This window comes from Dermacentor albipictus, chromosome 2 (assembly GCF_038994185.2).
Source record: "Dermacentor albipictus isolate Rhodes 1998 colony chromosome 2, USDA_Dalb.pri_finalv2, whole genome shotgun sequence".
Classification (NCBI taxonomy): Eukaryota; Metazoa; Arthropoda; class Arachnida; order Ixodida; family Ixodidae; genus Dermacentor; species Dermacentor albipictus.
This window is the reverse complement of record NC_091822.1, coordinates 24,855,200-24,872,690: the sequence shown is the minus strand read 5'-3', so window position 1 is coordinate 24,872,690 and position 17,491 is coordinate 24,855,200. Positions and strand designations below refer to the sequence as shown.

Below are 17,491 nucleotides of genomic sequence, written 5' to 3'. Positions count from 1 at the left end.
CTGGTAACGCACGTACGCATGAGTTATCATTCTGGTTCCGTGCTTCGATCACGCGCGCAGTACAACCACGATCGAAGCGTAGCGGGCACAAAGACGAGCCTCGTGATTAACCTCGTGTTGTTGTCTAAACGCGATACAGTGTTGCTATAACAACCCTGCTTTTTATGCTTCTTTATGCAAACTGTTTTTTTTTATGTCTTTCAAGGCAAAATGTCAGATCGTAGTTATTTATATATATTGTGTTGTATTTCAAATTTTACCACCATATAAAATATTTGAAACATAATTATATATAACGTTGTCAGCAAGTACTAATTGCAAAAGGATGTATGACAACACTGTGGGTGAAGAAATAAATGAAAACATTTTGGAGCTAGGTATACAATGTAAATTGTTTATTAATAATTTATTTTATTAGTATTTTTGGGTTCACCGCGTCTTTGCTCTTCACTATGTCTGCGGCGACCCAATGCAAAAGAAAAACACATCGACATCGACGTACTTAGCGTGTTCACCACTATGCTTTCTCCTGTAGGGTTGCCCAGACCTTAAAGCGTGTGGTAGTCAAAGCTTTATTCTATAGTTAAAGTGTGGCACGACTTGCAATAGAATAATGGAACCGTTGAAAAAACGCAAGAAGCGTGGACATTACAAGAAATACTTGAATCCTGGTGCCAAGTTCTTCGTGCCTAGGTCTACAGATTCATCGGCGCGGCTCCGAATGGCAGGTGCAGAAGCGGTACGTAATTCAAAGTTTCTTACGACTGATGTGCGCATGTCGAATGATCGAGTTCCGAAAGGTAACCAGATATGGCGCGCTGTCTGCAGAAATCCCAGCCGGGCAGTGTTTCCTGCGATCTTAACCTGGACGACAGCATAATGACGCACCGAGAATGCAACGCGGAGGCGTCAACTGCGCCGGTCGACGCACATTGCATGGAATATTCCCAGGACGGTCGTGCAGCGTCTGCTATAAACGAATTCTCCAGCAGTAATGTGCGCGGATGTGTCTTTCCCGGAAATGTCGATTTGGTAAGCATACACGATGTTCCAAGTCGATTCTATCAACAATTGGTCAAATGCATTCCTGCGACATACTTCCTTGTGTAACTTTTCTATTTGATGCATTTCTTACTAAACGGACTACATTAGTTGTCGATAAGCAGATAGACTACCAGCTCAGCATTTGAAATTTTCTCTAGGGCACTGAGCAAATCAAATTATGATACCTCTCACTCATATTTAAATAGGCGAGATTTACTTAATATTACTGCTTGTTCACAAACAATAATATATTTACAGGTAGAACCTAACAAAGATGCACAAGAGCAAGCCTCAGAAAAAAAGGACTTCAGCCAGCCAGACGCGCAACACGAAGATTCTGGACAAGGGGAGGGCTGCAGCCTGCCAGTTGCTCAAGACGAAGAATCTGGACAAGGGGAGGACTTGAGCCAGCCATATGCTCAAGAGGAAGACTCAGAGATTGAAGTTCCCTGTTCTTCGAATTCTGCCTGCGGTCTGCTAGGTGAACTGTTTGGCGAAATTGTTCAAGACAGTGTTGCAGTTTCGAAAGGTGATATTCTGCTCATGGTCTTAAAATTTGCTGTCCAGCACAGCTTGACATTTTCAGCACTAATGGATTTGGTTGAAATGATTAACTTGTTTTTTGAAAGGCCAGTTCTTGCCCATTCTCAGCACATGCTAAAGAAAATAATTGAAGGATCTGGCACGCCAATGAGTTTCCATTTCTTTTGTCCAGAATGTTCCTTGTACATAGGTCGCGTTGATCCAAGTTCGCCCTTTCAGTGCTCGCGATGCAACCGCAACATATGTTTTTCATCAGTCAACAATGTATCTTTTTTGTATTTTTGATATACCTTCGCAACTCCAAAAGGCACTGAAGGGATGCGACTTCTTAGACCTGACAAAGCCTCTTGAAGCAAAAGACAGTTTTTCAGATATTTGGGATGGAGACCTGTACCGTGATTTTGTGGCCTCGACAGCAAATGCTGGGCATAGAATTAGTTTTATGTTAAATGCAGATGGCGCACCCCTTTTTAAATCAAGTGGTACTGCAATTTGGCCCATTCAGTTGCTTGTAAATGAACTGCCAGTCACACAAAGAATGCATAAAGTGATTTTGGCTGCCTTGTGGTTTGGCAAGAAAAAGCCTCACATGGTGCTCTTTCAGGATGCATTTGTTGATTCTGTAAATGACCTTTCTCAGAAAGGATTCAATCTTGAGCACAATGGCAGTACAAAAAATTTCAAGGCCTTCTGCATTTATTGCGCTGTAGATTCAGTCGCCAGGGCACCAATGCAGGGTGTAATGCAGTTTAATGCATATCACGGATGCAATTGGTGCCTTCAAAAGGGCGAAAGAGTTCTACGTTCCACAAAGTACCCAGTACAGCAAACGGTACAGGAAAGAACGGAGCTGCAAATGATGCAGGATATGCGAGAAGCTGTTGCTGAAAGCAGGCCCGTAAATGGTGTCAGAACTGTGTCGCCACTGATCAAGTTGGAGCACTTTAATATAGTGGGGGGGTTCGTCCCTGACTATATGCATTGCATATTGCTTGGTGTTGCAAGGCAGTTCATGGAACTGTGGTTAGATGACACTAGTTGCAAGTTTTATATGGGAGCACAGCAAGGTGTCATTGACACAAGAATAATGGCAATCACTCCTCCTGCAAATGTGAAAAGAATGCCAAGGCCAACAAGGGAACGCAAATTCTGGAAAGCAAAGGAATGGGAGAATAGGCTCCTGTTTTATAGCTTGCCAGTTTTAGAGGGCATAGCTGATCGCTCATGCATACAACATTGGGCCTGCCTGGTGGAAGCATTGCATATCATGCTGCAGAAAGAAATCGCATCGTCACACCTTACTCTTTGCGAAGAACTCTTACTAGAGTTTCATGTTCGAGCTGAGCTGTTGTATGGTAAAAGTTCCATGACCTTTAACATGCACCAACTAACTCATATTGGAAAGAGTGTGCACCAGTGGGGTCCTCTCTGGGTACACTCTGCATTTCCATTTGAAGCGGGTAACGGTTGCCTAAAAAAGGCAGTGAAGTCAGCAAATGGGATCCCCCACCAAATCTGCCATATGCTGCAAATGGAGGAAACTATTGAGGTTCTATTGGCCACAGCTGCTGAACCAAGAGTTCTTGCTTACTGCAACTCGCTGGATGCCAAGGAAACTCAGAAAACCCTCAAAGTGATGGGAGATGTTCGTTTGTTTGGAAGGGGTGTTCCATTCTCTCTATCAAGTAGGCTGTCTGAAGGTGCTAGTGAACTTGCCAACAGTGTGAAGTATCCCCGAATGCTCAAGGGAAGTGTTGTTTTCACTGGGAGAGAGTATTCTGCAGGAAAAAGAACTAATAGTTCTGTAGTACAAGTTATTGATAATACCTATGCAATTATTGAAAACATAATTTGCAAAAACCAATCAGAAGCTTTTGTTGTTGTTAAGCCCTTGAAGTGCAAGCCCTTAAAGTACAGTCTAGTGACAATGCAACACATGTTAAAGGCTGTAGAAGAACTATCAACGGAAATTATAATTCCAGCTACAAAGATTGCGACTGTTTGTGTGTTTTTAAAGACTCAAGGAAATACCTACATCTCGCCAGTACCAAGCTCATTTACAATGTAGCCAATATGATGAAAAGGTGCAATTATGTGCCTCACTATGTTATTAGCAATATTGGTTTTCAGTTTCACCTGCGGATTTTTTTACTGTGCCCCTGGTTGCAGAAAAGTGCCTGTTACTGCACGAAAATTGGGCACATGCTGGACGCCGTAATTAATGTCTTTGGATTAGTTCTGACTTAGCCGATCAATGAGTTAGCGGTAAGAGGGAAAATAGAGGAATTCCAGATCAAGCTACAGAACAGGTATTCGGCTTTAACTCAGGAAGAGGACCTTAGTGTTGAAGCAATGAACGACAATCTTGTGGGCATCATTAAGGAGTGTGCAATGGGAGTCGGTGGTAACTCCGTTAGGCAGGATACCAGTAAACTATCGCAGGAGACAAAAGATCTGATCAAGAAACGCCAATGTATGAAAGCCTCTAACCCTACAGCTAGAATAGAACTGGCAGAACTTCTGAAGTTAATCAACAAGCGTAAGACAGCTGACATAAGGAAGTATAATATGGATAGAATCGAACATGCTCTCAGGAATGGAGGAAGCCTAAAAACAGTGAAGAAACTGGGAATTGGCAAGAATCAGATGTATGCGTTAAGAGACAAAGCCGGCACTATCACTACTAATATGGATGAGACAGTACAAGTGGCTGAGGAGTTCCATAGAGTTTTTACAGTACCAGTGGCACCCACGACGATAATGGAAGAGAAAATAGTCTAGAGGAATTCGATATCCCACAGGTAACGCCGGAAGAAGTAAGGAAAGCGTTGGGAGATACGCAAAGGGGGAAGGCAGCTGGGGAGGATCAGATAACAGCAGATTTGTTGAAGGATGGTGGGCAGATTGTTCTAGAGAAACTGGCCACCCTGTATACGCAATGCCTCATGACCTCGAGCGTACCAGAATCTTGGAAGAATGCTAACATAATTCTAATCCATAAGAAAGGGGACGCCAAAGACTTGAAAAATTATAGACCGATCAGCTTACTGTCCATTGTCTACAAACTATTTACTAAGGTAATCGCAGATAGAATCAGGAACACCTTAGACTTCTGTCAAGCAAAGGACCAGGCAGGACTCCGTAAAGGCTACTCAACAATAGATCATATTCGCACTATCAATCAGGTGATGGAGAAATGTGTGGAATATAACCAACCCTTATATATAGCTTTCATTGATTACGAGAAAGCGTTTGATTCTGTCGAAACCTCAGCAGTCATGGAGGCATTACGGAATCGGGGTGTAGACGAACCATATGTAAAAATACTGAAAGATATCTATAGCGGCTCCACAGCCACCGTAGTCCTTCATAAAGAATGCAACAAAATCCCAATAAAGAAAGGCGTCAGGCAGGGAGATACGATCTCTCCAATGCTATTCACGGTGTGTTTACCGGAGGTATTCAGAGACAGACCTGGATTGGGAAGAATTGGGGATAAAAGTTAATGGAGAATACCTTAGTAACTTGCGATTCACTGATGATATTGCCTTGCTTAGTAACTCAGGGAACCAATTGCAATGCATGCTCACTGACCTGGAGAGGCAAAGCAGAAGTGGGTCTAAAAATTAATCTGCAGAAAACTAAAGTAATGTTGAACAGTCTCGGAAGGGAACAGCAATTTACAATAGGCAGCGAGGCACTGGAAGTCGTAAGGGAATACATCTTCTTAGGGCAGGTAGTGATGGCGGATCCGGATCATGAGACGGAAATAATCAGAAGAATAAGAATGGGCTGGCATGCGTTTGGCAGGCATTCTCAGATCATGAACAGCAGGTTTCCATTATCCTTCAAGAGAAAAGTGTATAATAGCTGTGTCTTACCACTACTCGCCTACGGGGCAGAAACCTGGAGGCTTACGAAAAGGGTTCTACTCAAATTGAGGACGACGCAACGAGCTATGGAAAGAAGAATGATAGGTGTAACGTCAAGGGATAAGAAAAGAGCAGATTGAGTGAGGGAACAAATGCGAGGTAATGACATCTTGGTTGAAATCAAGAAAAATAAGTGGGCATGAGAACGACATGTAATGAGGAGGGAAGATAACCGATGGTCATTAAGGGTTACGGACTGGATTCCAAGGGAAGGGAAGCGTAGCAGGGGGCGGCAGAAAGTTAGGTGGGCGGATGAGATTAAGAAGTTTGCAGGGACGGCATGGCCACAATCAGTACATGACCGGGGTTGTTGAAGTATGGGAGAGGCCTTCGCCCTGCTGTGGGCGTAACCAGGCTGATGATGATGATAATGACTTAGTCTTTTTCCACCTCTTTGGGCACTGCTTGTCAGTACTATAGACTTTTTCCTCAGCATAATAATGCTCACTTTAATAAACACAGTTGGCCAATTTTGCAGTGCAAAATGTAAAGATCTTATAGAAAGAATAAGTGGTTAAAATTTTATAATTTAAATGAATTAGATATCTGTTATGGTTATCTTGACGTCATATTTTTATGATTTTAGTAACACTACAAACCATGCGAAATTTTTTGAATTGCGCATTCACACACACTGTCCTGAAGGGACACGAAATTATAGTATGAGGGTAATTTTGGCTTTTGCTTGTTGCACATTAGGGATGTGTGATGTGTTTATCAGCTTGATTTGGAAATATCCACATTTGCAGCTTTCTTGTATAGCCTTCACCTTCTATTCTCTTCGTTTAGCATTATGTAAAGTAGTCTATAGAGCCGATTGGGGCACACATTTCGTGTGTAACACTCGTGAAACTGTTTGCTTTATAGCCGATTGGGGCACACATTTCGTGTGTAACACTCGTGAAACTGTTTGCTTTATAGCCGATTGGGGCACACATTTCGTGTGTAACACTCGTGAAACTGTTTGCTTTATAGCCGATTGGGGCACACATTTCGTTTGTAACACTCGTGAAACTGTTTGCTTTATAGCCGATTGGGGCACACATTTCGTGTGTAACACTCGTGAAACTGTTTGCTTTATAGCCGATTGGGGCACACATTTCGTGCGTAACACTCGTGAAACTGTTTGCTTTATAGCCGATTGGGGCACACATTTCGTGCGTAACACTCGTGAAACTGTTTGCTTTATAGCCGATTGGGGCACACATTTCGTGTGTAACACTCGTGAAACCGTTTGCTTTATAGCCGATTGGGGCACACATTTCGTGTGCAACACTCGTGAAACTGTTTGCTTTATAGCCGATTGGGGCACACATTTCGTGTGTAACACTCGTGAAACTGTTTGCTTTATAGCCGATTGGGGCACACATTTCGTGTGTAACACTCGTGAAACTGTTTGCTTTATAGCCGATTGGGGCAAACATTTCGTGTGTAACACTCGTGAAACCGTTTGCTTTATAGCCGATTGGGGCACACATTTCGTGTGTAACACTCGTGAAACTGTTTGCTTTATAGCCGATTGGGGCACACATTTCGTGTGTAACACTCGTGAAACTGTTTGCTTTATAGCCGATTGGGGCAAACATTTCGTGTGTAACACTCGTGAAACCGTTTGCTTTATAGCCGATTGGGGCACACATTTCGTGTGTAACACTCGTGAAACCGTTTGCTTTATAGCCGATTGGGGCACACATTTCGTGTGCAACACTCGTGAAACTGTTTGCTTTATAGCCGATTGGGGCACACATTTCGTGTGCAACACTCGTGAAACTGTTTGCTTTATAGCCGATTGGAGCACACATTTCGTGTGTAACACTCATGAAACTGTTTGCTTTTAGGCATCATGACCATTTGTGAAATTAGTGTTCTTATTGGATTTTGTGTTTCATGAATAAATGATTGGATTTCGTGTTCCTGAATAAATCTGAGTTTCATTTCTTATATTTACTTCATAAATTAAGAATAATGTATGCATGTTGACCAAACCCAAGTGCACGGTGCATGCATCATGTCCCTCACAGCCCAATAAGTTATCTTTCAGGACACACCCCACAAAGAAAACCTAAATATATATATATATACATGAATATATATATATATATATATATATATATATATGACTCCAGCTATCGGAAACAGGTTTGCTAGCCTTCATACTGCATGCATATATCTATATACCTCATTGCAGTTTCCTTGAATGGCTTAGTGAACTGGAAGTACGATTTCGCAGTTCGGTACGTTGTAGTTTATTCCTATTGGTAGTCAAGTTGGATTCAGTTAGAAATGTAAGGTGGGCATGCATAGCTGGTTCTAATTGGTAAGGCCAATTGGACTTTGTTGCATACCTGACTCAGTTGTAACCAATTGGAGCTAATGATTTCCCAATTGGGCCCAGTTGATTCCAATTGGCAAGTCCATTTGGACTCAATTGGTTTCACTTTGACTCAGTCATAACCAGTTTGAACTAGGGATTTTCCAATTGGTTCCAATTGGGTCCAGTTCATTCCAATTGGCACCTCCAATTGGTTCCTCCTCTGACCCAATCGTAACCAATTGGAAGTAGGCATTTTCCAATTGGTTCCAATTGGTTCCTATTGGTTCCAGTTGATCACTATTGGAAAAGCCAATTGGAGTCAATTGTTTTTTTTTTTGACTGGGTGACCCCAGTATACTCGATGATTAACCACATTCCATCACAGACCTCACGGTCTCCGTCAAATACGATACGATTAATATAAAGAATGAGTAAATAATGAGCATGAAAAAAAGAACAGAAAGATAATCACCATTTATCGAATAACTTGAACTACCATGTACGTACACTCTGCCACAAAATATTGCGGGGCGCGTGGCGAATGTCGAATCGGCCCTCCTCCCATGCATCTAGCGACACAACCCGGTTGTCGAGACCACTGCTCAAGACCGTCGCCTGCGCGCATGCGCGTCCCTCTGAGACTGCAAGCGTGCATGGTTCGGCGCTTCCTCTTTGCGCGCCGGCGATATCCGATTGTGGCCGCGAGGTGCGCCTCTTGCGGCTGACGCTGTGACGGATTCGATGAGGAAAACTATGTGAAGCGTGGGCTGGCGGAGTGACGCGCACGGACGCATAGCGCCCGGTCGCCAACGCGTCACTGTTTTTTAGGAAACGCGTCACTGCCAATCTTCGTTCTTTCTCTCTTTTTACGAACGAGGTGTTCTCTCACAGAATAGCGTGGCAGAAAAGGCAGGCCAGACGAAAATAAACACTTGATTTCCGTTACGTAAACAAAGTTTTGCCCGCCGAAGCCGCCACAGCGCCAGTCGCAAGAGGGGCACCTCTCGGCTGCACCCGGTTATCGCAAGGAGGAAGCGCGGAAACGTGCACGCTTGCAGTCCAGGAGGGACGCGCATGAGCGCAGGCATAGAGTTTCTCACTATACTACCTAGAGAGAAATCTGGCGCTGCTGCGCTGTGGTAAGCATGGCAATGCCGGTATATGGTGACTTCGGATTGGCATCGTTCTCGGAGAGCCAGGACACATTGAAGATGCGCCTGGCAGCACCATTCCGTCTATCACAATGATTCACTTTCTACTAAAACAGCACGTAAAAAGCTGTTTTAGCTTATTATTACACAAAAACATGTTTTGTTTAACTCTGAGAACTTGTTGCATGCACAATTATAAGATATGTAAAAAGTATCAGTGGGCCGCTAAAGTTGGAAGACAGACGACAAGATTCGCGCTCACTTTGAAACAGTTTGTCGTCTATTCTTGCTTTTCTTTGCTTGGTCATGCATTATAGGTGAGTAAAGATGTAATATGCATCAATGGAAACATTTTATGAAGATTTTACTTAAGAACGCGTTATTTGTGTAGCCATATCAACGTTCTAGACGAAGCCTCTTACAACACCAGCCAACACGAGCCTCGCGGACACATATCACATATGCCGTCATTCCCATGACGGCACGGCGCCACTTGAGAAACTTCCATAGACGGTGGCGCCGGATTTCCCTCTAGGTGTTATAGTGAGAAACTCTATGCGTGCAGGCGATGGTCTCCACAACGGGGGTGCGCCGCTAGAAGGCGCAGAGGGCCGTTTCGCCATAAAATCCCTTAAACTTCGTACAGTAGCGACACTCTACTCCTCAGCCTTCACTCCTCGTTTCTCCTCTTTTTCACGCTCCCTCCTCGGCCGTGGCGCCGCCTACAGTACTCGAGCGTAGCAACGGCGCCAACATGCGCTCCTCGCCACTCCGTAGACGTCTCTCGAGCAAAAATGGCGCTGATGCACAGCGCCATTTGACGCCGCGTCGGCCTCGGACAGAGCGCGCGAGGAGGAGGCGGCATTTCTCAAAGCGTGCCGTTACTTTGCGAACAATAAGGGGCTTTATTTCGCCATATTTCTCCTCGTGCTTGCGCGTCCTGCAATATTTTGTGGCTGAGTGTACATCGGCCTTGTGTTCTTTAGAGTCGTCACTTGGTTGATTCTCTTTCGTTTGAGTCGTCATTGAATCTGCGTAAGAGTACTGTGAGCTTGTTTCAACACCAGGCAGAGCATAGAATGTTTATTTGGAAGTGAAAGTCTCACCAGTTCGAGCTGCGTTCTTTAAGCTGGTGGCTGGGTTGCATGATGCCAATGAAGGGAGCCCAAGCACGAAAGCAGAGGTTACGGTGCCGTGTTTTATATTGTTGCAAATGGGTAGATTATAATCCACCTTAACCGACCTCAATCCTTCAGCCACCTTAATCGACCTTAATTTACCTTAATCAACCCTAATCCTCCTTAATTGACTTAATACACCTTCATCCACTCTAATCAACGTTAATCGAATCACTAAACAATCAATAATTAGCTTTGCTAATCATCAGTCATCTCTTATAGATTGCTGGACATGCCTTGCTTCTCTCCTGGCCTTCCTTGGGTCACGTGGTATTTTCTGTACCTCACAACGCGACCTTGAAGAAATTTGGAGGACGCTTAAGCTTCGCCTTTAAGAGTGGAACGCGATAGTATTTGAAGATCCCCGACAGTTTCTCACGTTTCCCGGAAACTGCAGCTTATGTAACCGTAATATTTACCGGGAGGCGCTGGAGGCGAATGCTATGCACAAAGGCAAGCTTTCTGGCAGCAACGCGGCCTCTTGGGTGGGCGGTGATGCGGCGGAGGCGAGCGGCATCTGGAGATGTTGCGAAACCGGAATCGTCACTCCGTGACCTCCGAGATTTGCGCGCGCCAACGGGCGCGAATCTCGAACCTGCTTGGCCGGTCTATGCACGGTAGAAACGCTGGAAAAGGGGTTGTGTTTCCGTTTCCGCGTAACAGAATTACGTTTTCTATTGTATTACAATTCGACGCTATCATGTCTGTAGGCTGTGTGTAAGTCGTACTTTACGATTTCTCTGACGCATTTTGCTTTGAGAAATTCAGATAGTTCAGTAACTTCTTGGGTCTATCCGGAGGGTCTACGTAGTTGGGTATGCGTGGTTCGGAATGATTTTTGCCGAGTTGACGGTCGACGCTGTGCACCGACGCTGAATTTCCTGTGACACGGGGCCGTTAACGCTATCGGTTAACATGGAGATTTAAGGCTTTCGCCATAATAATATTGTCACGCTGCATGGCGGAGTCGAAAAAAGAGGAAGTAGAAGGGCGCGCGAAGAGCTTCTTGCTGCCCGGCTACAGAGTGGTTTTTTGCCAGTTCACTGAGAGACAACCAAATGGCTACAGTGACGGAGACATTTACGTTGAGGAACTACTATATGCGTCTGTGTGGACGTGATTATCGGCGCTCAACACCTTTCCACCCGTACACAAATGGCCTCACTGAGCGCACGCATTATACTCCGACCAACATGCTTACCACGCCATGTGTCCACAGATAACAGATATTGGAATTCTATTTATCATTTGTTACGTACACACACGGCCAAGCAAGAAGTCACAAGCTATGCACCTTTCTTCTCTACGCTCGTCATCCCCAAAGCTTTATCGATAACCATCCTTGATCACCAAACACTCAATAGCACAGACTTTATGTTGTGCCGAGGAAGCACGTCAACTGACCAGCCTCAGCACTCTTTCCTAACAAGTTTGTGCTTCGTTATGACGCTCGACATATGCGCGTCACATTAGCTCCTGGGACTTTGACCTTGAACACAAGCACGAAAAAAGGGGCTGTACACGAATCCTCTTTTATTGCGATATCAATTATATGGACACTTCTGGCCCATTTCTGCCGTCGACGTGAGGTTCCGTATAAAGTCCAAGGGTGATAAAACCGTCTCCGCGCGCCATACGCTCTATCTACGAGTGAAAGCGTGCGAGGGTGAGCCGGCGATCGCGGCACAATCTCGCGCACGTAACGACGGAAAGCGGGGAGGAAGCGCACCGCCTTCCATCGTGCCCAAGGCTTCGGGGGGAGGGCACGGAGAGGGCGTGGGTTCTATTTCACTCCCGTTTCCCCCTGTGCATCGCGGTTGTGGTGTCGTCTCCTGAGAGGCAGTTACTGCGCAGCACTTTATCCAATTTTTTCACCTGCCTCTTCGAATCTCGTCCGGGGCGGCCACGCGCGCCCGGCCGGGTCGCTGTACCTTACAAGCCATCTGCGACGGGCACAGAGTGCGCGCTGCGATGTGGTTTCGCGGCGTAGTTCACGTTGACGCGAGCGGCTGTACGAAGGTCAATTCGCTCGCTGCTGCTGCCGTGTTTCCTCAGTGCAGCGTTTTGACAGCGAGTTTCCGCAGTCACCGAGTGAGAGATGTTCATGTTGGCTTGCGCGCGCGTGACACCACGCTTGCTAGTTTGATTAGCATGTGCGTGCTTGCAAGTACATACGGACAATAAAACTATACACTCTAAAACAGTTGCACCCTTTGGGGTGCGTATTTGCCACACAACAATAAGCGTCCTCTGTCTTGCCCGCATTTCCTTTCTTTAACGCTGCGAGCCCGGTATAGTTACAAGTCACGAACGACATGCGTGTTATCAGCATGACAGAGCATTCTCGAGAGGGAAGTAACGAGTGCACCGTTTTCAAGAAAGGAAATGCGGGCAAGCCAGATGACGATTATCGTTGTATGGCAAATATACATCACAAATGGTGTAAACATTTCTTACAGTGTATCTTTACTGGCATAGGACAAACCAAGATGTATGCACTGAAAGATAAGCAGAGTAATATCATCAGCAATCTTGAAGGTATTAATAAAAGCAGAGGGAGAATTCTATACTGACCTGTACATTACCCAGAGGACTCAGGAGTATCCTATTCGAAACAATAATGAACACTATACATAAACTCCTCCAACAAATAGAGATGAGGTCAGAAAGGGCCTTGCAAGGCATGAAACGGGGAAAAGCGGCAGGAGAGGATGGAATAACAGTCGATTTAATCAAAAATTGAGAAATGCTAAGAAAACTGGCGGCTCTCTATACGAAGTGTCTGCCAACTACAATTAAGGGTGCCAGAAAACTGGAAAAATGCCAACATTATACTAATCCACAAAAAGGGAGACGTTAAAGAACTGAAAAATGATAGGCCCATTAGCTTAATCCCAGTATTGTATAAAATAATTGCCAAAATAATTTCCAATAGAGAAAGGGCAACACTGGACATTAGTTAACCAAGGGAACAGGCTGGCTTCAGGAAGGGATACTCTACAATAGAACATATCCATGTCATTAATCCGGTTACAAAGAAATCCGCAGAGTACAATAAGTCTCTCTGTATGGCTTTCATAGATTATTAAAAAGCAATTGATACAGTAGAGATACCATCAGTCATAGAGGCATTGCGTAATCAAGGAGCACAGACCGCTTACGTAAATACTGTCGAAGGTATCTACAGAGATTCCACAGCCACCTTAATCCTACACAAGAAAAGTAGGAAGATACCTTTAAGGAATAGTCAGACAAGGGGACACAATGTCTCCAATGCTATTCACTGCGTTTATGGAAGAAGTGTTCAAGCTATCAAACTGGGAAGGTTTAGGAGTAAGGATCGACGGCGTATACCTGAGCAACGTTCGGTTTGCCAATGACATTGTTTTGTTCAGCAACACTGTGGACCAGTTACAACAAATGGTTTAGGACCTTAACAGGGAGAGTGTAAGAGTGGGGTTGAAGATTAATATGCAGAAGACATAGATAATGATAAATAACCGGGCAAAGGAACAAGAGTTCAAGATCGCAAGTCAGCCTCTAGAGCCTGCGAAGGAGTACGTTTGCCTTGGTCGAGCAACCACAAGGAACCCTGACCAGGAGTAGGAAATTCAGAGAAGAATAAAAATGGGTTGGATCGCATACGGCAGGCATAGTGAGCTCCTGACTGAGAGCTTACCGTTATCATTGAAAAGGAAGGAATGCAATCAGTGCATTTTACCGGTGGTGACATATGGGGCAGAGACTTGGGGACTGAAAAAGAAGCTTGAGAACAAGTTAAAGACCGCGCAAAAAAGCGATGTAACGAAGAATGCTAGGCGTAACTTTAGGATACAGAAAGATGAAAACTGGCCACCCCGTATACGCAATGCCTCATGTCCTTGAGCGTACCGGAATCTTGGAAGAACGCCTACATAATATTAATTCATAAGAAAAGGGACAACAAAGACTTGAAAAATTATAGACCGATCAGCTTACTGTGCGTTGTCTACAAAGCATTCACTAAGGTAATCGCAAATAGAATCCGAAACACCTTATACTTCTGTCAACCAATGGGCCAGGTAGGATTTCATAAAGGCTACTCAACAATAGACCATATTCACACTATCCATCAGGGGATAGAGAAATGTGCGGAATACAACCAACCCTTATATATAGCGTTCATTGATTACGAGAAACCGTTTGATTCAACAGAAACATAAGCAGTCATGCTGGCATTACGGAATTGGGGTGTAGATGAGCCGTATGTAAAAATACTGAAAGCTATCTTTAGCAGCTCCACAGGCACCGTAGTCCTCCATAAAGAATGCAATAAACTGCCAATAAAGAAGGGCGTCAGCCAAGGAGATACGATCTCTCCAATGCTACTCACAGCGTTTTTACAGGAGGTACTCAGAGACCTGAATTGGAAAGAATTGGAGATAAGAGGTAATAGAGAATACCTTAGTAACTTGCGATTTGAGGATGATACTGCCTTGCTTACTAACTCAAGGGACCAATTGCAATGCATGCTCACTTACCTGGACAGGCAAAGCAGAACGGTGGGTCTAAGAATTTTTCAGCAGAAAACTAAATGTTTAACAGTCTCGGAAGAGAACAGCAGTTTATGATAGGTAGCGAAGCACTGGAAGTGGTAAGGGAATACATTCACTTAGGGCAGGTAGTGACCGCGAATCCGGATAATGAGACTGAAATAATGAGAATAACTATGGGCTGGCGTGCGTTGGGCAGGCATTCTCAAATCATGAACAGCCGGTTGCCATTATTCCTCAATAGAAAAGTATAACAGCTGTGTCTTACCAGTACTCACGTATACGGGGCAGGAACCTGGAGGCTTACGAAAAGGGTTCTACTTAAATTGAGGATGACGCAACAAGCTATGGAAAGAAGAATGATGGGTGTAGCGTTAAGGGATATGAAGAGAGTAGATTGGGTGAGGGAACAAACGCGAGGTAATGACATCGTAATTGAAATCAAGAAAAAGAAATGAGCGTTGGCAGGGCATGTAATGAGGAGGGAGGATGACCAGTGGTCAATAAGGGTGACGGACTGGATTCCAAGAGAATGGAAGCGTAGCAGAGGGCGGCAGAAAGTTAGTTCGATGTATGAGATTAAGAAGTTTGCAGGGCCAACATGGCCACAATTAGCACATGACCGGTGTAGTTGGAGAAGTATGGGAGAGGCCTTTGCCCTGCAGTGGGCATAGCCAGGCTGATGATGATGATTATGCGCAAATGTCAAGAAAGACAAAATTGTGTCCCAGTTTTTGTGATCTAGTTCGATGTACGCGGTTATCTTGTCTGACAGAGTGCGATGAAATCGCTTTGTTCTTCCGTTGGTTTTTGGATGGTAACTAGAGGTAGTTTTGTGGGTGGTTCTGGAGGCTCTGAGTATTTCGTTTGCAAGTTGCGAGAGGAATGCTTTTCCACAGTAGCTCAGGATGACGCGAGGAGCACCGTGACGCAGCATTAAGGCTTGAAGTATGAATGAAGCAACTTGAGAGGCCGAGGCAGAACTCACACAATCTGTTTCAGCATAGAGTGTGAAGTGGTCAACGGTTGTGAGAATCCATAGTTTACCGCTGAATGTCACAGGAAGAGGACCATACAAGTTATTGCCAATGACTTTAAATTGTTGCGACGGACACGGAACCGGTTGCAGGTTTCCGCTTGGAGCTGATGTAGGGAGCTTTCGAGGAAGACATAAGGCACAGGAAGCGACATATCACTGTACACTTGCGGACAAGCCAGGCCAGTAGAAGCTACCTTTGATACAGTCATAGGTTTTCTGGAAACCAAGGTAACCAGTAGTAATGTGGTAGTGGGAAGCATGCAGGACATGAGCGTGTAGACAGTGTGGCAGGACAGGAACCCAGCGTTGACCGTCAGGGTGATAGACATGGCGGTACAGAACACGGTTATCAATCTTATGTAGAATTCCAATGGCAGAGTCGGAGCAAGTTTTTCTGCTCGTTTCGGAGCAAGTTTGTTCCAATGACAGAGTGAGGGCGGGAGTAAGGTGTTCCAATGAGAGAGTCGGAGTGGATTCAGAGCGGGAGTCACTCCGTGGAGCAGAAAAAGGTGCTCCGGCGAAATTGGCGGAGTGGACCGGAACTCTGAGTGACATATTTCCTTTACCACGTTTGTCTGCTGGGAGGCGCCACCGGTCACGACTTGCGAGGAAGCAAAATCTGCTGCACGCTTGCCGAGATATCCATTCCGCACATTTAAAAAAAACAACAGGTGAACGGTGCTGAAGAGACGAGTGACCGGCGCGGTGGTGCTGGTAGCAAACAGCGGAAGAAAATGACAATACGCAAGGTATCCTGGTTAACGCGGCGATAGAAGTTCTGCTTCCACCTTGCTCCGGCGGCGCAGGTTGTGTTCCACTTGCGGATTTGGAGGCATTGCTCTACGCCAGAGTCGAGTGCTCGCTCGCGGAGTCCGTCGGCTGCTCCGACTCCGCCATTGGAATTCAACATTAGATTGCGTCAGCTGCCAACGAAGGCAGGCGTTAGATGGTCGCCAAGCTCCTTGAAGGTGGTCTATCATGCGCCGACAGTAAAATTCAGCAAGTTTCTGAGGTTGTAAAAATTTGTTGTCGTGTGGAGGCATCTCTTCAGAAAGCATGTGAAGAGGGATCGTGCGAAAGCTTGTCACGTCAGGCATTTGGAGGCCGATTGCATTATGTCGTAGGAAGCGGACAGTGACAAAGCGTGTCTGCATCCTCTTGTTTTTACCGCACTTGTTGGTAATAGTAAAGTCGTATTCTTGCAGACGAAGAATCCACCGACCAAGTCGTCCAGACAAGTTCTTCAGTATCGAAAGCCAGCGCAATGCATGATGGTCTGCAACGATGCTAAAATGGCGGCCGTGAAGACAAGGTCGGAACTTCTGCACAGACCGACCTCACCATCACGGAGCTAGGCACTCCAGCTGCGTGATGGTGCACTACTGTTCGGCGTTTGTCAGAACGCGATTTGCGCACGCGACGACCTTCTCCCGTAAAGAGCCGTCTCGCTGTAGAAGAATGCCACCAATGCCGTGACTACTAGCATTCGTATGCAGGAGGGTAGGAGCAGCTTCATCAAAATGGCGAAGTACTGGTTCAGATGTGAGAGCGCGCTTTATTCAGATGGGCGAACGCTGATTCACATTCGGGAGACCACACAAAGGGAACATCACAACCCAGTAATTTGTGTAGAGGTGGCTCTGTTCAGGCGAAGTCTCGTATCAATCCGCGAAAATAGGAAGCGAGGCTTAGGAAACTATGCAAATCTTTGGTCTTTTCGGGACGAGAAATGTGCTGAACTTCCGAAACCTTGTCAGG

At 45.3% G+C, this 17,491-nt stretch overlaps 1 long non-coding RNA gene across 1 annotated transcript; it reads left to right on the top strand.

The window, feature by feature from the left end:
• The first annotated feature begins 546 nt into the window (after positions 1-546).
• On the top strand, positions 547-4,983 carry LOC135897919 (uncharacterized). The gene is made up of 3 exons (XR_010563197.2): positions 547-739; positions 829-1,032; positions 1,303-4,983. It is a non-coding gene; the product is annotated as an uncharacterized lncRNA (long non-coding RNA).
• Positions 4,984-17,491: the final 12,508 nt, after the last annotated feature.